Source organism: Stegostoma tigrinum, chromosome 19 (assembly GCF_030684315.1).
Source record: "Stegostoma tigrinum isolate sSteTig4 chromosome 19, sSteTig4.hap1, whole genome shotgun sequence".
NCBI lineage: Eukaryota > Metazoa > Chordata > Chondrichthyes > Orectolobiformes > Stegostomatidae > Stegostoma > Stegostoma tigrinum.
The window spans coordinates 11,908,213-11,931,220 of record NC_081372.1 but is presented as its reverse complement, the minus strand read 5'-3'; the positions used below and the strand labels follow the sequence as shown (position 1 = coordinate 11,931,220).

The following is a 23,008-nucleotide window of genomic DNA, read 5'->3' as shown; positions in this document are numbered from 1 at the left end:
GATACTCTTCTGGGTGTTCACACAATCTCTGTTGTCTATACCTGACATAGGCTTCCTTCTTTATCTTGAACGAAACCTCCATTTCCCTTATCATTCAGTCCAATAGATTGTCGAAATTCAATATCCAATCTCAGCTCATGTGAGTAATTTCTTTTGAACAGTGAAAGACCACAACCCCCTAGCCCCAACTCCCAGAACTCAATATAATCCCTTGCTTACTACAAGCAAAAATTGCTTGAAATACTATTGTATTTGCTATGTCAACATATCCCATTCAATATTGTTATGTCAACTGTCACAGTGTAACTGCAGACTCTGGCCACTTGATAACTCTGCAGAATGAGCTTCTGAAATTTGTTTCCCATCTCTGTTGGTTTGCCCTGTCATTCTTTTAAAAAAACATACTTTTCGACTAGCAATGGGCCACACAATGGACAATTTTTTTTGGAAATTTTCAGAGAGTCTGTTTAATAAACTTAATGGGTGGCAAAGGTGCACAGTGTAGGAGATGACAAGGTGTAGAGCTGGATGAACACAGCAGACCAAGCAGCATCATAGCCTTCCTGCTCCTCTGATGCTGCTTGGCCTGCTGTGTTCATCCAGCTCTACACCTTGTTATCTCAGATACTCCAGCATCTGCAGGCCCTACTATCTCATACACAGTGTAGGAAGTTGGTTAGCTCCATTGGCTTGCAAGCTGGAGTGTGATGCTGACTGAGTGTGGGTTCAATTCCCGTACCATCTGAGGTTATTATGAACATCTCTGCTTCTTAATCTCTCCCCTTAGCAGAGGCAGGGTGGACACCAATTAACTCTCACTCTAATGGGAGAGCAGCCCTATAGTTTGACCAGGCTGTGACTACATTGTTAAACGTTCCGTAAAGAGGACAACAGCTGCATTTGATTAGCACCTTTTGCAACCGCGGGCCCTCCCAAACCTCTTGGGAACTATAGTTACCTTAGAAGCGCAGTCCCCAGTGTAATGTGGGAAATTCAGCAGTACATTTCCGCAAACTGCAATGTATTAGTGGGGCAGATAATCCAATTTAGTAGTCTGATTGAAGATAAATATTGACTTGGACAGCAATAATTCCAGCAGTCTTCTTTAAAACAATGCCTTCAGACCTTTTGCGTCAAGCTGAGATAGTAGATGGGGTCTTGACTTAGTGCCTCAGTTGAAAGACCTCCAGAGTTACAACATTCCCCTCATGCTGCTATGGTGTGGCAGGTCAGCTTTTATATTTAAATTCCTGGAGGGAGTCTTGAACTCACAACCTCCCAGTGAGAGCGTGTCTGGGTGGGGAATTTCAAGATGAGGGGGGACATTTTTAAAGCAAGCGGAGAAAGATTTAAAAGGGACATGAGAGGCAATTTGTTTACAGAGAGAGTCATTCTTGTGTGAAGGAAGTGGTCGATGTGGGTACAGCTACAATGTTTAAAAGACATTTGGATAAGTACATGAATAAGAAATGTTCAGAGGGATACAGACCAAGCACGGACATGTAGTTTAGTTTAGGTCAGCATGGAATGGTTGGACTGAAGGGTCTGTTCCATACTGTACAACTCTATGATGCTATTGACTAAAACATAGCTGCACCCAGATTAATAAAGAAGACATGTGTGTAAACGAACAAGAGGGTTTAGTGTAATTCATTCAGAAATTGCTGGAGAAACTCAGCATGTCTGGCAGCATCCGTGGGGAGAGAGAAACAGCTAATGTTTCAAATCCAATTTTACTCTTTAGAATATAGAACATAGAACACCTCAGCGCAGTACAGGCCCTTCGGCCCTCGATGTTGTGCCAAACTGAAGCCCATCTAACCTACACTACTCCATTATCATCCATATGTTTATCCAATGCCCTTAATTTAAATGCCCTTAAACTTGGCGAGTCTACTACTGTTGCAGTCAGAGCATTCCACACCCTTACTATTCTGAGTAAAGAACCTACCTCTGATATCAGTCCTATATTTATCACCCCTCAGTTTAAAGCTATGTCCCCTTGTGCTAGCCATCACCATCTGAGGAAAAAGGCTCTCACTGCCCACCCTACCTAATCCTCTGATCATCTTGTATGTCTCTATTAAGTCGCCTCTTAACCTTCTTCTCTCTAACGAAAACAGCCTCAAGTCCCTCAGCCTTTCCTCATAAGACCTTCCCTCCATACCAGGCAATATCCTGGTAAATCTCCTCCGCACCCTTTCCAATGCTTCCACATCCTTCCTATAGTGCGGCAACCAGAACTGTACTCAATACTCCAAGTGCGGCCACACCAGAGTTTTGTACAGCTGCAACATGACCTCAAGGCTCCGAAACTCAATCCCTCTGCCAATAAAACCTAACACACTGTACGCCTTCTTAACAACCCTATCAACCTGGGTGGCAACTTTCAGGGATCTATGCACATGGAGACCGAGATCTCTCTGCTCGTCCACACGACTAAGAATCTTAGCATTAGCCCAGTACTCTGTATTCCTTTCTCAGTGAGTTTAGTTCTTGGCATGTTTTCCAATCTTTCAGTAGTTATTAACAACAACTGCCAGCTATTTTTTTTACACATACAACTTCCCTAGGCATCTAGGAGAAATCTGATGAAAGACAGTTGACCTGAAACATTATCTTGGTTGCTAGCTCTAGTGATGCAACTGAACCTGCTGAATTTTTCAGAATTTCGTGTATTTTTTTAATCCTCAGCCTCTCGCCAACATTAAACTGACACGAGTCAATGCAAACACCCATTTGGACAAGTCGACCAGGTAGCTGCAGGGAAGGTGAGTCACTGTTTTAAAAACTTACCTCGTGAATAGGCGGAGCGTACGCTGAGCAGGAGCGGACACGGGGCTGGTGAGTAAGTGAGGTAATATATTTGTGTGGTTGTGTTACCCGAAACACTACTCGGGTATTGTCTCCCACCTATCCTCCTCCTCTCACCAAAAAAAAAGGTTCTGTGTGCCTTATTGGTAAGGTAACAAGTTTATTTTTTATTCTTTATTTTTCAACAGTCTCTTTGGGAATCTAGAACAATGGGAATGGAGGTCAGGGCAGTTGAATGTTCCTCCTGCAGAATGTGGGAGATAAGGGTCACCACTAGTGTCCCTGCTGACTACATCTGCGGGAAGTGCACCCAACTCCAGCTCCTTGAAAACCGTGTTAGGGAACTGGAGCTGGAGCTGGATGAACTTCGGATCATTCGGGAGGCAGAGGGGGTTATTGAGAGGAGTTACAGGGAGGTAGTCACTCCTCAAGTACAGGAAAAAGGCAGATGGGTTACGGTCAGGGGATGGAAAGGGAACCGGCAGGCAGTGCAGGGATCCCCTGTGGCCATTCCCCTCAACAGTAAGTATACCGTTTTGGATACTGTTGGTGGGGGGACTTACCAGGGGAAAGCAGTGGGGCACAGGTCTCTAGCACAGAGTCTGTCCCTGCTGCTCAGAAGGGAAGGGGGAAGAGGAACAGAGCAGTAGTCATTGGGGACTCCATAGTCAGGGGGACAGATAGGAGGTTCTGTGGGGACGAGAGAGACTCACGGTTGGTGTGTTGCCTCCCAGGTGCCAGGGTTCGTGATGTCTCTGATCGTGTTTTTGGGATCCTTAAGGGGGACGGGGTGCAGCCCCAAGTCGTGGTCCACATAGGCACCAACAACATAGGTAGGAAGAGAGATGGGGATTTAAGGCACAAATTCAGCGAGCTTAGAGCTAGGACGAACAGAGTTGTTGTCTCTGGTTTGTTGCCCGTGCCACGTGCTAGTGAGGCGAGGAATAGGGAGAGAGAGGAGTTGAACACATGGCTACAGGAATGGTGCAGGAGGGAGGGTTTTGGATTCTTGGATAATTAGGGCTCTTTCTGGGGTACGTGGGACCTCTACAAGCAGGATGGTCTCCACCTGAACCAGAGGGGTACCAATATCCTGGAGGGGAAATTCGCTAAGGCTATTTGGGTGGGTTTAAACTAATTCAGCAGGGGGATGAGAACCAAAATTGTATTTCGAGTATAGAAAAGGTTGAGAGTAGGGTGGCCTGAAATAAAGTTTCAGGGACGCAAGATGGCACTGGCAAGCAAGAAGTTGGTTTGAAGTGTGTCTACTTCAATGCCAGCAGCGTCTGGAATAAGGTGGGTGAACTTGCAGCATGGATTAGTACCTGGGACTTCGATGTTGTGGCCATTTCAGAGACATGGATAGAGCAGGGACAGGAATGGTTGTTGCAGGTTCCGGGATTTAGATGTTTCAGTAAGAACAGAGAAGATGGTAAAAGGGGGGGAGGTGTGGCATTGTTGGTCAAGGACAGTATTACAGTTGCAGAAAGGATGTTTGTGGAGTCGTCAACTGAGGTAGTATGGGTAGTATGGTTAGAAACAGGAAAGGAGAGGTCACCCTGTTGGGAGTTTTCTATAGGCCTCCGAATAGTTCCAGAGATGTAGAGGAAAGGATAGCAATGATGATTCTGGATAGGAGTGAGAGAGACAGGGTAGTTGTCATGGGGGACTTCAACTTTCCAAATATTGACTGGGAACACTATAGTTCGAGTACTATAGATGGGTCAGTTTTTGTGCAGAGTGTGCAGGAGAGCTTCCTGACACAGTATGTAGACAGGCCAACAAGGGGCAAAGCCACATTAGATTTGGTACTGGGTAATGAGCCCGGCCAGGCGTTAGATTTGGAAGTAGGTGAGCACTTTGGTGATAGCGATCACAATTCTGCTTTGTTTACTTTAGTGATGGAAAGGGATAGGTGTATACTACTGGGCAAGAGAGAGTTATAGCTGGGGGAAAGGCAATTATGATGAGATTAGGCAAGAATTTAGGGAATTTAATAGAGACGTACAAGATGATCAGTGGATTAGATAGGGTGAACAGTGGGAGTCTTTTTTCGAGGATGATGACTTTAGCTTGTACAAGGGGGCACAGCTACACATTGAGGGATGATGGATTTAAGACAGATGTCAGAGGCAGGTTCTTTACTCAGAGAGTGGTAAGGGGGTGGAATGCCCTGCCTGCCAATGTAGTTAACTCAGCCACATGAGGGGCATTTAAACAGCCCTTGGATAAGCATATGGATGATGCAGGGGAATGGGCTTAGATTAGTTCACAGGTCGGTGCAACATCGAGGGCCGAAAGGCCTATTCTGCGCTGTGTTGTTCTATGTTCTATGTTCTAATTAGGGAGCATAGGATGGGGAAGGAAACTGCAGGGGATGGGCACATTAGAAATGTGGAGCTTATTCAAGGAAAAGCTCCTGTGTGTCCTAGATAAGTATGTACCTGTCAGGCAGGGAGGAAGCTGTAGAGCACGGAGCCGTGGTTTATGAAAGAAGTGGAATCTCTGGTCAAAAGGAAGAAGAAGACTTATGTTAGGATGAGAAGTGAAGTCTCAGTTAGGGCGCTTGAGGGTTACAAGGTAGCCAGGAAAGACCTAAAGAGAGAGCTCAGAAGAGCCAGGAGGAGACATGAGAAGTTGTTGGCGGATAGGATCAGGGTAAACCCTAAGGCTTTCTATAGGTATTTGACGAATAAAAGAATGACGAGAGTAAGATTAGGGCCAATCAAGGATAGTAGTGGGAAGTTGTGTGTGGAGTCAGAGGAGACAGGGGAAGCACTAAATGAATATTTTTCAACAGTATTCACTCTAGAAAATGACAATGTTGTCGAGGAGAATACTGAGATACAGGCTACTAGACTAGGTGGGATTGAGGTTCACAAGGAAGAGGTATTAGAAATCCTACAGAGTGTGAAGATAGATAAGACCCCTGGGCCGGATGGGATTTATCCTTGGATCCTCTGGGAAGCCAGGGAGGAGATTGCTGAGCCTTTGGCATTGATCTTTAACTCGTCATTGTCGACAGGAATAGTGCCAGAAGACTGGAGGATAGCAAATGTGGTTCCCCTGTTCAAGAAGGGGAGTAGAGGCAACCCTGGTAATTATAGACCCAGTGAGCCTTACCTCAGTTGTTGGTAAAGTGTTGGAAAAGGTTATAAGAGATAGGATTTATAATCATCGAGGAAAGAATAAATTGATTAGGGATAGTCAGCACGGTTTTGTGAAGGATAGGTCGTGTCTCACAAACCTTATTGAGTTCTTTGAGAAGGTGACCAAACAGGTAGATGAGAGTAAACCGGTTGATGTGGTGTATATGGATTTCAGCAAGGCGTTCGATAAGGTTCCCCACAGTAGGCTATTGTACAAAATGCATAGGAATGGAATTGTGGGAGATATAGCAGTTTGGATCAGAAATTGGCTTGCTGAAAGAAGACAGAGGGTGATAGTTGATGGGAAATGTTCATCCTGGAGACCAGTTACAGGTGGTGTACTGCAAGGGTCGGTGTTGGGTCCACTGCTGTTTGTCATTTTTATAAATGACCTGGATGAGGGCGTAGAAGGATGGGTTAGTAAATTTGCAGACGACACTAAGGTTGGTGGAGTTGTGGACAGTGACAAAGGATGTTGTAGGTTACAGAGAGGCATAGATAAGCTGCAGAGCTGGGTTGAGAGGTGGCAAATGGAGTTTAATGCAGACAAGTGTGAGGTGATGCACTTTGGTAGGAGTAACCGGAATGCAAAGTACTGGGCTAATGGTAAGATTCTTAGCAGTGTAGATGAGCAGAGAGATCTCAGTGTCTATGTACAGAGATCCTTGAAAGTTGCCACCCAGGTTGACAGGGCTGTTAAGAAGGCATACAGTGTTTTAGCTTTTATTAATAGAGAGATCGAGTTCCGGAACCAAGAGGTTATGCTGCAGCTGTACAAAACTCTGGTGCGGCCGCACTTGGACTATTGCATACAGTTCTGGTCACCGCATTATAAGAAGGATGTGGAAGCTTTGGAAAGGGTGCAGAGGAGATTTACTAAGATGTTGCCTGGTATGGAGGGAAGTTCTTATGATGAACGGCTGAGGGACTTGAGGCTGTTTTCATTAGAGAGAAGAAGGTTGAGAAGTGACTTAATTCAGACATATAAGATAATCAAAGGGTTTGATAGGGTGGATAGGAAGAGCCTTTTTACTAGGATGGTGACAGCGAGCACGAGGAGGCATAGCTTTAAACTGAGGGGTGAAAGATATAGGACAGATGTCAGAGGTAGTTTCTTACTCTGAGTAGTAAGGGAATGAAACACTTTGCCTGCAACGGTAGTAGATTCGCTAACTTTAAGTACAATTAAAATTGTCATAGGACAAGCACATGGACGTACATGGAATAGTGTAGGTTAGATGGGCTTCAGATTGGTATGACAGGTCGGCACAACATCGAGGACCGAAGGGCCTGTACTGTGCTGTAATGTTCTATGTTCTATGTAACCAAAGGGCTGGAGGGGGAGAAAGAAGAAAACGGGAATTAAAAGTTAAGGTAGGAATTCCAGAAACTGTAAGACCAGAAGAAATAGGAATCAGATTAGATCTTTCAGCCCCTTGAGCCTGCTCCACCATTCAATAGGATCATGGCTAATACATCACTCCTCATATCCACTTTCCTGCCCTTTCTTCATAACCCATGATCCCCTGACTAATCAACAATCTATCCATTTCAGCCTTGAATATACACCTGGGCTCTGCCCCCACAGATCTTTGTGGCAAGGAGTTCCAAAGACTCACAATCCTCTGAGAGAAGAGATTCCTCCTCGTTTCTGTATTAAATTGGTGCTCCTTTATCCTGAGACTATGCCGTCTGGTCCTGGACTCTCCCATGAGGATAAACATGCTGTCAGCATTTACGCTGTCAAGCCCCTCAGAGATGCTCTATGATCCAATGAGATCACCTCTCATTCTTCTCAAATCTGAACGTCTTTTTCTCAGGCACAACCATCAATTGCGGGATAGAAAAGAAATTAAGGAAGCCAGAATTGGAGGAACGCAAATATTTTGTGGGAAAGTTGGGATGGAGGGGAGGTTGAAAGTATTGGGAGGCCTCAGACGTTTTGAAAACAAGAGGTGAGATTTTAAAAGCTATCAACTCCTGGTTATTGTTGGCACCTTTCTAGGAATGGGCACTATCCAGTATCTGGCACTGTCAATGATATCACTGCTGGATGGCTTCTCTCTGAGAGTCAGACACCTGCTTGGAATGAACTGGTCTTAGCTTAGTTGCCTGCAAACGATCCAAGTTTATTCCAGGTCAGGGATTCAGCTGGGGATAAGATTCAGGACATTCATCATGGTTGAAGAAGTTTGGTTTAGTTTGACGTTGATTTGTGATGGGATGCTTGGTCATTTGTGCAGCTGGGATCTCTGATTGAAGATTGAGATGCAGACAAGAGAGAGATTGGCCGGAGGGTAAAATGCTTGATTTTCCTGGTAGAAGGAAGTGGGGCTACATTTGTCATCTTTTCTGTCAGTGATATTGAATCATCAATCAGCAACAGGACCTCAGAGTGAGCCTCAGGGGGAGTTAAAGGTTTCTAAGAATGACTCATGATGCAATGTTAATATCAGGAGCTTGTGGCTTATTCACCTGTTTCTCTGCAGCATAGGCAGAAATAAAGCAGGGATAGGTTTTAAACAACATGCCTGCTCTGTGACTAGAGGAAGAAATTGATAATCTCTTCATCAACTTTCCTTTCAAAAGTAGAAATCTATCGTCAGGCCCATTTAAAATCAGAACATCTTGAAGGAAAGAGAGGCTTGCATTTACATAGCGCCTTCCACAAGCAGAGGACGGTCACAAAGCGTTTTATAGTATAGGTCACAGTTTAAGGCAAAAGGGAAGGTCTAGAAGAATTCAAGGCTGCTCCCTCATTAGAGAGAGATATGACCAGAGGTGGTTTAACCTGAGGGTCACCATGTCTCAGGTGAGGGAGAAGTTGAGAATTTAAGCCTGAGATGAGGAGAAGTTTCTTCACCTGGAGAGTGGTGAGCCTGTGGAATTCTGTACCACAGAAAGTGGCTGCGGCAAAACATTGAATGTTGTAAAGGTGGGGATAGATATAGCTCTTGGGGTTTAAGGGTTCAAAGGGATGGGGTACTAAGTGGTAACAAGGGACCGAGTTGGATGTTTAGCCATGACAATTGTAGAGAGCCAAATGGCTTATTTTTGTTCCTATTTTCTAAGTTTCCATTTTTACAGCCAATGAAATACTTTAGAAGTGTAATAAGTGGGTAATGTAGGAATCATGACAGCCCAATTTGTATACAGTAAGCTCCCACAATTAGCAGTGCAATAATGTCCAATAATTTGTCTTTGAGGTATTGATTGAGGCGTGAGTATTGTAGTGGGCTAATCTCCAAAATAGTTCCATGAAATTCTTTGTGTTTACCCTAAGGGCAGCTAGGGCCTCAACTTAACATTGCATCCAAAAAAGTATTTCTAAGTATCAATCATGATTTTTAATCCTCAGCGCAGGCATAGCACTATGGAACCACTTCCCTGTTCATTCAAAAACAGCCAGGATAACAACTGAGCTGCTGCTGGCAATTCCAGTTAGAATCCCTACAGTGTGGAGACGGGGCCTTCGGCCCAACAAGTTCACACTGACCCTCAGAGCATCCCACCCAGACCCATCCCTCTATTACCCACCTAATCTATGGGAAATGGTCCCTATGGCCAATCCACCCTAACCTGCACACCTTTGGACTGTGGGTGGAAATTTGTGCACCCAGTGGGGACCCACGCAGACAATGTGCAAACTCCACACAGACAGTTGCCTGAGGGTGGAATTGAACCCAGGTTCCTGGTGCTGTGAGGCTGCAGTGCTCACCACTGAGCCATCATGTTGCTCTGATCTTGTTATAAAGAACACACATCTACACCCCCTCCCCCCCGCAACTAACTGTCCCACTCCTAAACCCAATGGGATTGACTATTAGGATTCCATTGTTTAAAAAAAGTCCATTTTAAAGAAAAAGCAGGATTAGCTTTGATTTCAATTTGTACCTCTGTCTCTATTCTGATATAAGAATCAGTATTGGTCAATCCAGCATAGTATTTAGGATGTCAAGGCCAACATTGTCTTCAGGTGAAGTGGGGATTGAAGTCAGGGATGATGAGACAAGGGAATTCGGAAGCGTAGAAAAATTTAGCCCCCATTTAAATCGTACATTCAGACCATATTTTTATATTTACACAATAAATTCTGACATCCGCAATTGAAATAAAAACTCCTTTATATAAGTCTGTAACCTTTGGTCCAACTAGTCCCTCCATTACTTGCCAGTGGATATAATTACAGCGTGACAAATGTACATGGAAATGCACAATGTTAAAAAGTTGGTAGGACGTTCAAGTAAGATGTAGCCACAGCTGTCAGCTGGGTTTACTGAAGCCATGGCTCACAAGGTGTGGGTTCAAGTCTCAATCCAAAGAACTGAGCCCAGTTGAATCTGGGAAAGGTGCAGTGTTGGAGATCTCTTCTTTCTGATGAGACATTAAACTGCAACCTTGACTTCTTCCTTAAGTGGACACAAAGGATCCCATGGACCTCCGAAAAAGAGCAAAAGCATTCCCCCATTGTTCCAGTCACTGCTTATCTCACAGCCTACATGGTGATGAGCAGATTGTCTATCACTGATATAACAAGATGTAGAGCTGGATGAATACAGCAGGCCAAGCAGCATCAGAGAAGCAGGAAAGCTGATGTTTCCGGCCGAGACCTTTTCCAGACTCAACTGGGCTCAGTTCTTTGGAGTGAGACTTGAACCCTCACCTTGTGAGCCATGGCTTCAGTAAACCCAGCTGACAGCTGTGGCTACATCTTACTTGAACATCCTACCAACTTTTTAACAATGTGCATTTCCATGTACATTTGTCACACTGTAATTATATCCACTGGCAAGTAATGGAGGGACTAGTTGGACCAAAGGTTACAGACTTATATAAAGGTGTTTTTATTTCAATTGTGGATGTCAGAATTTATTGTGTAAATACAAAAATATGGTCTGAATGTACGATTTAAATGGGGACTATATTTTTCTACGCTTCTGAATTCCCTTGTCTCATCATCCCCAACTTCAATCGCCACTAATGAAGAAGGGTCCAGGCCCGCAAAGTCAGCCTTCCTGCTCCTCTGATGCTGCTTGGCCTGCTGTGTTCATCCAGCTCTACACCTTGTCATATCAGATTCTCCAGCATCTGCAGTTCATACTATCTCCTTGTCTATCACTGTTGTGTTGTCATTTGTGAGGAGTTTATGTGCACAGACTAGTTGCTGCTTTAATGAGGAAGCAATGGCCTATCACTAGACTATTAATCTTGAGACCAGTCAATGTTGTGGAGGGCCACGTTTGAATCCCACCACGGCAGGTGGTGGAATTTGAATTCAATAAAAATCTAGAATTAAGAACCTAATGATGACTGTTAAACCATTGATAATCTTTGGAAAAACCTGTGTGATTCACTCAATACCTTTAGGGAAGGAGACTGCCATCTTTATCTGGTCTGGCCTACCTGTGACTTCAGACCCAGAGCAATGTGGGTGTCTCTCTACTGCCCATGGGCATTCAGAGATAGACATCATAGGGATCGACATCCTGCAAATAAATTAAAACTCAGAGCAGCAACTGCATTTTTAAAAGCGCATGATTGGATGTCCAGTGCTTAGGATCTGTCTGGGTTGGATTTAAACCATATTGGCTTTCTGGCTCATAGGTGGGCGGGTGGCCTGCAGAGCTATGGTTTGAAATGGAATTTTCCAGCAGATCTTTCATAGAATCCCTACAGTGTGGAAACAGGCCCTTCAGGCCAACAAGTCCACACTGGCCCTCAGAGCATCCCACCCAGACCCACTCCCCTATAACCCACCTAATCTACAGACCCCTGAAAACTATAGGGCAATTTAGTACAGACAATCCACTTAACTTGCACATCTTTGGGCTGTGGGAGGAAACCAGAGCACCTGGAGAAAACCCACACACACACGGGGACAACACAGCAGCATCATGCTGCTTGGCCGGCTGTGTTCATCCGGCTCGACACCTTGTTATCTCAGATTCTGCAGCATCGGCGGTTCCCACTATCTCCAAACACAGGAAGAACGTGCAAACCCCACGCAGACAGTCACCTGAGCGGGGGGATCTATCCCAGGTCCCAGGTGCTGTGAGGCTGCAGCGCCAACCACTAAGCCACTGTGCCACCCTCAATTCCAAAGTCTAAAAGGTGAGAGCACGGGGAACATTTTGTCAGTTAGTGACTTTGTGTAGGAATTGGAATGCAGCTTGACATCATTTTGCAAAGTCAAATAAAAATCTGTGGCATGTTATTTTGGGTGGGCATTGCCGGGGGAATCCCTGTGGCAAAGAATCAGCACAATACTCTCTTTGGACTCAGGCTGACTCTGAACGTGATTCCACTGTCGGCCTGGCTTTCTTTTTTTCCCCTTCAAAGGTTAAACATTTCAACCCACTTCTGATTGTCCCAGACTTCAGCGGAAAATAACCCATCATTAACAAGGGAAAACAGGGTAGGAGGTGGCTGATTCATTAATAAAAGATTGGAGCCCTCCATTACACACCTTCATTTGAAGAGGAGCTCTTTTTTACTGCAATGCCTCTCCCTCATTTAAATCTGGCAAACAGTTAAAAGAAGAAACACCACTGGTTCCTTTGCGTTCTAATATTGTGAACCTCAAATTCTTTCATTATGCTGATAAAAGCCAGTACGAGTCTCCAGCTTTCCCATCATTGTTATGCTAACAGAGCAGCGAAACTTTGACCATTTGCATTTGAAGTGAGCTTAGCATCTGAAGAATAAAACTTCCTTGTGGTGGAGGCATGAGAAAATATTCCCTGCTTTGGTTGTCGCCATCTGGGAAAAACACAGTCAGCTTCACACAGTCGCTCAAAGAGCACGGGAAAGAAAAGATATTTCATTGAGTAAATGCTTCTGAACTTAAGAAAGAGTGAGAGAGTGAGAGAGAGAGAGGGCAACAGATGGGGAGAAAAAGGAAATACAAATATCAACGAGAAGAAAAAAGTGTCCGTTTTCTAGTTCAGGCTTGTGGATATTTTCTAACAAGCAGCTTAGTTTAAAAAGAAAAAAGACCTGTTAGTGATGGATAGTGCTTGAGCACAGTACCAGGGTCTGCAAGGACATGAGGCCCTTTCAATGATAGGATGAGGGTGTCACCAGCAAGGTCAACATTAATGACCTATCCCTAATTGCCCTCGAAGGTGTTGGCAGGCAACTCACCTATCCTGGAATTTCCAAGACCATCCCTTAGTTTTGTCTGGGTTCAGCTTTCCCTGGACACATTTTACCCCGGATTTCTTCCATCTCGGAGTGATTGTGAGTCAGCTTTGATGGTATCGCAGGCTAACTTTGGTGCAGCCCCAGGGTCAGGGGAATGTGCATTTTGGAGGTGGCGGCGGGGGGTGTTTGGCAGGAGGAGCGGTGTCTGAGGGACAGCATCAGTATTGGGGTGAATCATATGCTACACCTACCCCAGTGTCAAGGAATTTCCTCAACAAGTCTTTGGCCGCTCCACCTTTCCCCAGCCCACACTTCACAAAGTGTGGTCCCATTTTCTTAAGCTGCCACTTGTTCACACCAGGCGATGGTGAGCTGCCTTTTTGAATACAATGGAGTGACATGCTAGATCATTTGAGGGCACAGTTAGGAGACAACTACCTCCCCTCAGATATGGGTCATACTAGCAGGTTCCCTTCCCTTACGGGAAGTGAGGTGAAGGTGACTGCCCAGCAGTGAGGGTGAATGCCCAGAGGCAAGGGTGGCTGACCAGAGGCAAGGGTGACTACCCAGAGGGAAGATAAGGTGCTGTTCCTCAAATTTGCTTTCTGATTCACTGTGACACTGGATTTTGCTGTGGCTAGACACGAAGGAGGGGGTTTGGGGGGTTGGGGGGGAGTTGAAATGGACAGTAAGTGGGAGGTTAGGCTTGCCATTACGGGCCAAGCAAAGATGCTCAGTGAAATGGTCACCTAGTCTACGTTCGGTCTCACTGCCATAGAAAAGACCACATCAGGACCACCAGATGCAGTAGACTAGGTTGGTGGAGATGCAGGTGAAGCTCTGTCTCACCTGGAAGGATTGTTTAGGGCCCTGGATGGAGGTGTGGGAGGTGATGTGTGGGCAGTGTTGCACCTTTTACAGTTACAGTGGGAGGTATTGGGTGCATTGGAGTGGCTGGTGGGGATTTTGGCGCGACTAAGAAGTGGCAAAGGAAAGATTCTTGCGGAAGGCAGACAGGGGAGGGGAGTGGAAGATGTTCCAGGTAGTGGGGTCTGATTGGAGTTGACAGAAGTGTTTGAAGATGATATGCTGGATGTAGAGACTGGTGGGGTGGAAAGTGAGGACAAGCAGGACCCTATCTTCATTATGTTTGGAGATCGACGGTTTGAGCTGTGGAGCAGGAAATGGAGGAGGCATGGTGGAGGGCTTTCTGGATGACAGTGGGGGGGAAGAGCACTGTTTGAAAAAGGCAGACATTCGGGATGCTTGGGAGTGGAACATCTTCTCGTCAGAGCAGATGGGACAGAGACGGAGGAATTAGGAAAACATGATGGAGTTATTGCAGGATACAGGGTGGGCAAAGGTGTAGTCATCCTGGATGTCCATCTTTTTCAAACAACGCAGCAATTCAGAATGCAAGCTTGAGGAACAACACCTAATCTTTTGCCTGGGCACTCTACAGCCCGGAGGACTCAACATTGAGATCTCCAATTTCAAATAATCTTCCCAACCAACCCCCGGCCCCCCTTCCATTCCACCTTCTGACCGCCCCAGCTTCCAACCGGATTTATCCTTCCCATTGACCAACCAAGCCATACCTACTACTGGTACACACCTATCACCACAATTCTGCAACCCACCCCCACCCGTCCTCTTTATCTGCGGCTCCCCCAAATCCCACATCCAGCCCTGAAGAAGGGGAATATCTGAAACATTGACTGCTCCTTTCCTCCAGATGCTGCCTGTCCTGCTGTTCTTCCAGCCTCCTGTTTGTCTTCCCTGGATTCCAATATCTGCAGTCTTTTTGTCTCCTCTTAAAGGGCACAGGATACATGGGAACACCACCACCTTAAAGATCCCCTCCAAGTCACTCTTGGAAATATATCGCCGTTCCTTCAGCATCATTTTTTGCACATTCTCCCCGTGTCTGCGTGGGTTTCCTCCGGGTGCTCCGGTTTCCTCCCACAGTCCAAAGATGTGCAGGCTAGGTGGATCGGCCATGCTTAATTGCCCGTAGTGTTCAGGGGTGTGTGGGTTATAGGGGGATGGGTCTGGGTGGGATGTTGCAAAGGGGCGGTGTGGACTTGTTGGGCCGAAGGGTCTGTTTTCACACTGTAGGGAATCTAATCTAATCTAATCACTGGGTCATAATCCTGGATTGTCTGCCCTCTCCTCATAACCACCACACCTACACCAAATAGACTGCAGTGATCTTAAGAAGGCAGCTCACCACCACCTTGCAAAAGAGCAGCTAGGGACAGGTATACATGCTAACTCTACCAGCTTTACTCACATCCTGTGACTAAATGAAAGAAGAAAGTTATGAGTGAATCCGGTTGTTGTTTTCACAAATGTAGTGCCTCATGGTTGCCACGTGAGCTTAGTTTAAGCCAATTTCTTTTTAATTGACTGAATTTAAATTCCCCAGCTCTTGTAGTGATTAGAACTCACACCTCTGGATTAGCAATCCACTGACATTACTGCTGTACTACCAATCCTCACACCACCCGTCTCCTCTGAAACCAGAGCTGTGGAGGAAGAGTGAGAGGAGTCTGAACTGTATTTTAAGTATGATTTTGCTCTAACAAATAAATAGTGAACAATGTCTTTATGAAAACACTGAGCGTAGTTTAATGAGTTAATTGGTTTTTTCGGACTTTGCTGAACGTGAGTGCTAGGTGTCAATGCTCTTATACATATGGATCATTCTGCAACTCACTGACTTTCTTTAATGGGATGTGGGAAAGTGTGACTTGTTTAGCATCGGCATGGGTAGTGGTTTTAAGAAAAGAATTATTGAGGCTATGCTTTAGAGTGTCTGGTTCCTAGTGTGGAAATGTGGAAGTTGAGAACAGCAGTACGAAAGCTCGAAAATTGCACAATGAGGTACCATCAAAGGATGATTTGGGTAAGTTGGAGGGAACTAAAAACCGTTCTCAGGATGGCAGAGATGGGGAGATTTTTGCTGGATTTCATCCAGAAATGGGGGACAAAGTTGGCTGTATTCTAAAGCACAGGAACTAGCTGAAGGAGGTGAAGAAGGAAAATTAGGAGGATGTGAACCAGGGGGCTGAAAAGGATTAGAGATAATGGGAACTGCAGATGCTGGAGATTCCAAGATAATAAAATGTGAGGCTGGATGAACACAGCAGGCCAAGCAGCATCTCAGGAGCACTGTGCTCCTGAGATGCTGCTTGGCCTGCTGTGTTCATCCAGCCTCACATTTTATTATCCAGGCTGAAAAGGATTGTTAGCATCAGACAATTTAAATTTGAAATGGGGATACACCTATGTGCCACTGGAGAGAAAAGGGTGAGAATGTGAGGCACAAGAACAAGAGAAATAACGACAAGAACAGAGCAGTGTTGAGTTTGGGGCATTATTTTATACAATCATCATCTCAAGCTTCAACTCCTTTCTCCCGCCCCTCACCACATTCCCATCTCCCTGACAGACCAAATATCTGTCTATCTCAGATAACAAGATGTACAGGTGGATGAACACAGCAGGCTAAGCAGCATCTTTGGAGCAGTAAAGTTGACCTTTCGTGCCTAGACTCTTCTTCAGAAATGGGAGAGGGGGAGGAGGTTTCTCCCTATTTATTTAAGAACCTCCTCCCCCTCCCCCATTTTTGAAGAAGGGTCTAGGCCCGAAACGTCAGCTTTCCTGCTCCTGTGATGCCTCTTGGCCTGCTGCATTCATCCAGCTGTACATCTTGTTATCTCTATCAATTTAATGAATGCTTGCTGCACTGTCTCCAAAATAAGAGCATGCTCGCTCAAATATGAAGATCAAAACTACACAGTCTTCCAGTCTGGGCAATCCACCAATGTCACATCTTTGATCGAAGATTTGAAATTAGAATCACAATAAGCAGAGCTGGAGAAACAAACTGATCGTGTCCTATTAAATCTGGAACAGACACAGGTGGGGGTTGGTACAAACAGGTCTCTGGTGTCCCCAGCAATGACAAAACACAAGGCAGCCATCCACACACACGACAATAGACATTTGTCAGAGATAATGGGAACTGTAGATGCTGGAGAATCCAAGACAACAAAATGTGAGGCTGGATGAACACAGCAGGCCAAGCAGCATCTCAGGAGCACAAAAGCTGACGTTTCGGGCCTAGACCCTTCATCAGAGAGGGGGATGGGGAGAGGGTTCTGGAATAAATAGGGAGAGAGGGGGAGGCGGACCGAAGATGGAGAGAAAAGAAGATAGGTGGAGAGAGTATAGGTGGGGAGGTAGGGAGGGGATAGGTCAGTCCAGGGAAGACGGACAGGTCAAGGAGGTGGGATGAGGTTAGTAGGTAGATGGGGGTGCAGCTTGGGGTGGGAGGAAGGGATGGGTGAGAGGAAGAACAGGTTAGGGAGGGTTTTGGGATGCAGTGGGTGGAGGGGAAGAGCTGGGCTGGTTGTGTGGTGCAGTGGGGGGAGGGGACGAACTGGGCTGGTTTAGGGATGCAGTTGGGGAAGGGGAGATTTTGAAACTGGTGAAGTCCACATTGATACCATTAGGCTGCAGGGATCCCAGGCGGAATATGAGTTGCTGTTCCTGCAACCTTCGGGTGGCATCATTGTGGCACTGCAGGAGGCCCATGATGGACATGTCATCTAAAGGATGGGAGGGGGAGTGGAAATGGTTTGCAACTGGGACGTGCAGTAGTTTGTTGCGAACTGAGCAGAGGTGTTCTGCAAAGCGGTTTCCAAGCCTCCGCTTGGTTTCCCCAATGTTCCCCTAACTACCCAGAATACACCTCGTCCCACCCACCCTCCTGCAAAAATTCCATCCCCTATTCCCAATTCCTCCGCCTCCGCCGCATCTGCTCCCACAATAAGACATTCCACTCCCGCACATCCCAGATGTCCAAGTTCTTCAAGGACCGTAACTTTCCCCCCACAGAGATTGAGAACGCCCTCGACCGCATCTCCCGTATTTCCCACTACACGACCCTCACACCCCACCCCGGCCACAACCGCCCAAAGAGGATCCCCCTCGTTCTCACACACCACCCCACCAACCTCCGGATACAACGCATCATCCTCCGACACTTCCGCCATCTACAATCCGACCCCACCACCCAAGACATTTTTCCATCCCCACCCCTGTCGGCTTTCTGGAGAGACCACTCTCTCCGTGACTCCCTTGTTCGCTCTACACTGCCCTCCAACCCCACCACACCCGGCACCTTCCCCTGCAACCGCAGGAAATGCTACACTTGCCCCCACACCTCCTCCCTCACCCCTATCCCAGGCCCCAAGATGACATTCCACATTAAGCAGAGGTTCACCTGCACATCTGCCAATGTGGTATACTGCATCCACTGTACCCGGTGTGGCTTCCTCTACATTGGGGAAACCAAGCGGAGGCTTGGAGACCGCTTTGCAGAACACCTCCGCTCAGTTCGCAACAAACTACTGCACCTCCCAGTCGCAAACCATTTCCACTCCCCCTCCCATTCTTTAGATGATATGTCCATCATGGGCCTCCTGCAGTGCCACAATGATGCCACCCGAAGGTTGCAGGAACAGCAACTCATATTCCGCCTGGGAACTCTGCAGCCTAATGGTATCAATGTGGACTTCACCAGTTTCAAAATCTCCCCTTCCCCAACTGCATCCCTAAACCAGCCCAGTTCGTCCCCTCCCCCCACTGCACCACACAACCAGCCCAGCTCTTCCCCTCCACCCACTGCATCCCAAAACCAGTCCAACCTGTCTCCCCCTCCCTAACCTGTTCTTCCTCTCACCCATCCCTTCCTCCCACCCCAAGCCTCACCCCCATCTACCTACTAACCCCTGGCCTGCTGTGTTCATCAAGCCTCACATTTAATAGACATTTGTCACCTGGACAATGTATTCACAGTCTTTCTTCCCAAGGGCAATCCCCCGATGGAACAAGCTGCCAAAGGAAAAAGGAGCAGGCCCCAAGTGAAATCTTCAAGATCCGTCTTTAGATTATGTTCGTAGAGTCATAGAATCACAGAGTGTGGAAACAGACTTGACCCATCAATTCCACACTGACCATCCAAAGAGCATCCTACCCAGAACCATCCTGTCCCTGTCCTGACCCATTTCCCATGGCTAGCTTGCACATCCCTGGGACACTATGGGCAATTTAGCACGGCCAATCCACCCTAACGTGCACATCTTTGGACATGTTTCGTGAGATGTTTTCACTATTGGAATGACCACCTCTGCAGATCAGGTTTGCTTTAGTCAATTGTATCCATGCGAGAGATAAACTTACTGCAGTCCCAGAGGACTACACTGTCATTAAATGTGAAGTCACCCATAGTTTTACCAGCCCACGGGGCTGCTCTCTCATTACAGAGAGTGAGAAAGCCAACTGTTGGTGGTTTAACCTGAGGGTCACAAGGCCTCAGGCAATGGGTGAGGTTGAGAAAGTGTGACTTTCATTGTAACCTTAGCCAGTACAGGATTGGAACGCACACTGTTGTCTTCACGTTGCTTTGCAAAGCAGTTTTTCAGCCAACAGTGATAGCCAACAGTAACACTGGCAGAAATTCATCTCTGAAGTCGATACAAGTAGAATTGAAGCGAGGTAAAAAATTTAGGTATTTAGGGAAAGCATTCCGGAGTTTTGGGCACACGGGTATCTGAGCGTGTGGTGACTAACAGTGATGCAATTAATAGCTGCAACCCACAGACTAAGGGAAGACAGTAGTGTCCCTCTGAGCTGCGCAGCCGTTCTCAGAGGTGAATGCTGTGAGTCCTAGTTCTGGAATCCACTGCTGCATACGGACCCAAAGGTCAGTGACAGGAAGCTCTGGAGGAGATGCAGGAAGGCAGGTACCCCGAAGGGTTGTTGGAGGTGACAGGGGATGTTTTAAAATAAATTAAGGAATTTGCTGCCTGGGAAAAGTTGTTGTCTGCTCTCTTTCCCCACCACTTGCCTTTCTTTTAACATGTCCATCTCACTGTAGTGAATGGCCATGACATTTCCCTGAACTTGAGAATCTGCCCAAGGACAGAGTTAAACATAATACCAGCCAAATAAGAAGCAGCTATAGGTTGGATAATTTAACCTCAGTCATGGAAAAAACCTTTAGAAACAATGAACTACAACAAAATTAACAGTGATTTGAACAATTGTGCATTAATTAAAGAAGGCCAGTACGGATTTATCAAAGGTAAAGTCATGTTTAAACTCTGAAAGCAAGCTGGAGAAACAGCACCTCATTTTCCATTGAGACACTTTATAGCCTGTAAGAATCGAGTTCAACAAGCAAGAACTCAGTCCTATTGTTTTAACTACAATACCCAGACCCTCCTACCCCAGGTCTTGTTCATATCTTAGATAACAAAGTGTGAAGCTTAATGAACACAGCAGGCCAAGCAGCATCTCAGGAGCACAAAAGCTGACATTTCGGGCCTGCTGTGTTCATCCAGCTTCACACTTTGTTATCTTGGATTCTCCAGCATCTGCCGTTCCCATTATCTCTTGTTCATATCTTGTTGGCTTTGCTGTCAGCAGAGCAGACCCATTTTCTCCTTTCCACACTTAACATTTACACTTATTTTACATCTCTGTCTCTTCTTTGCTACCAATTGTACTCCCTTTGGCACTGGGCACCCTCGCCCATTGTTCCACTCGCTCGTCCGACCTCTCTCTCAACAGCATTAAAATAAAACACTATTTTCCAGCCCCCTTCCGTTCCGGAGAAATGTTGGATTGGACTCAAAATGTTTCTCTGTCCATGGATATTGTCAGAGCTGCTGGACTCCTCCAGGCATTTTTTGCTTTTATTTCATGTTTAACTGACCTGCCGTAGCTTTCTGATGAGGTAAAGAAGAAGAGGGTTGCTGTAGGGGAATTGGAGATAATGCAGTTGGTGTGGTGTGCCTGGACATCCAAAAGGAATTTGTTGAAGTGCAGCAAAGTTAGAGATTTGGGGACTGATGCGGTCTGGATGCAGAATTGGCTGAAAGAGGTAGGAAGCACAGAGGGATGGTTAACACTAGATTTACTGACTGGAGTTAATTGTGTGGTGAGGTCCCCAGGGATCAGAGTCCGGACCAGTGTTCCCTCTAACTTGAAAGCCAGCATAACTGTCAATGGCAAAGCACCATGTACTTAATTATTGCAGCTGCATACGCTCCATAAGGAGGTACACAGCAAACAAGATGAGGCTGCACAGTGTATCAAACAAGAGAGGTCACAACATGAGCTTGACTCGGCCAGGGTGGTGGTGGTGGGGGTTTTGGGTGGGGCGATGCAGGACGCAGGGCTAAACATGAAATCCCAGTGGCAGGATTGTGGCATCATAGCGGAGAGAGTGAGAGAAGGAAAAGAGTATCTGGCTGGCCCTGAAAGAGTCCAGGAATGGGAGAGAGGGTATGTATCTGTGATTATTAGAGCATTGAGCTTGAGCAGAGTCTGTGGCAGGAGACCAGAATTGCATACATTCCAAAAATGGCCAAACCAATGCCCTGTATAGCTGCAACATGACCTCCCAAGTCCTATACTCGCTTGTTCCGACCAATAGCGGCTAGCATACCAATGTTTCACACTTTTACCCTATTGGGTGAAGGCCTCAGAGCACAACTAGGTGAGATGCTCTTCCAGCGTTTCAATATGGATATGAGGGGCTGAATGGCCTTCTGTGTGGCAATAGTTCTATAATTGTAATGAAATAGTGACCACAGACTGATCACTAAGGGTAGACCTGAGGGGTGGGTGAGATGAGGAGAAATTTCTTCACCCAAACAGCCTCTAGAATTCTCTGCCACAGAATATGTTTGAGGTCAAAACACTGAATATTTTCAAGAAGGAGTTAGATATAGTTCTGAGATAATAGGAACTGCAGATGCTGCAGAATCCGAGATAACAAGGCGTGGAGCTGGATGAACACAGCAGGCTAAGCAGCATCACAGGAGCAGGAAAGCTGATGCTTCAGGCCTAGACCCTTCATCAGATGAAGGGTCTAGGCCCAAAACATCAGCTTTCCTGCTCCTAAGATGCTGCTTGGCCTGCTGTGTCATCCAGATCCACACCTTGTTATCTTAGATAGAGTTCTTATTGCTAAAGTGACCAAAGGGTATGGGGAGAGGGCAGGAACAAGTGACTGAGTTGGATGATCAGCCACATTGAATGGTGGAGCAGGCTTAAAGTGCTGAATGGCCTTCTCTTGTGCCTATTTTCTACGTTTCTTTCATCACTCTGCCCGACAGTCACACAGTGTGTCACTAGCATTGAGGTTTTCACCCATCATTTATAAGACAGAGGAGGCCATTCAGCCCATAGAATATTCTCCACCATTCAATGAGGTCACGGCTGATCGATAATCCTCCAAACACTTTCCTGCCTTTTCCCACAACCCATGGATTCATGTCAGCAAACTATTTCATCTTTCTCAGTTTCCTTACCAAAATTTAAGCCTAAATGTTGACTTGTGTTGAGTTATTCAGCAGTGAGAATATTTCAGGTGAGTTCACCCTACATACAACATCAAAACTAACAACAACTTGGTCCTGATGTAGCACCTTTAGTGTGGTCCTTTCTTGTGTCCAAAGATCTGGGGAGGAGGAGGGTTCAAGAATGAGACTGGTCAATTATACAAAGGCCCAGGGCAGAAACTTGCAAACTTCATCCTCAAATCGAAGGACTCTCAATGGAGTAGAATGCCTCGAGATGCTTCACAGGCATGCCACCCAAAAAAAACTAGATCCCCAGCCACAGGGATCATGTGGAAAAAAGCTTAGATGAAGAGATAGATTTTTAAGTGACATTAAGAAGAATGAGAGAGAGTGAGAGACAGAGAGAAAGACAGAGAGAGCAAATGAAGAAATGACCACCAGTGATGATGCAGCTAGACAGCAGAGGCCTGTTCATGCAATTACAGGTTGGGGATGGAGAAAAAAAACAGAAATTGTTGG

General features: G+C 46.1%; 1 long non-coding RNA gene across 1 annotated transcript in view; it reads left to right on the top strand.

Annotated features, from left to right (window-relative positions):
- The window catches only part of LOC132210722 (uncharacterized), a 75,637-nt gene that overhangs the window by 27,856 nt on the left and 24,773 nt on the right, over positions 1–23,008 (top strand). The window contains exon 2 of the long non-coding RNA XR_009446902.1: positions 2,695–2,771. This is a non-coding gene — a long non-coding RNA (uncharacterized LOC132210722). The remainder of the gene's footprint in view (positions 1–2,694; positions 2,772–23,008) is intronic.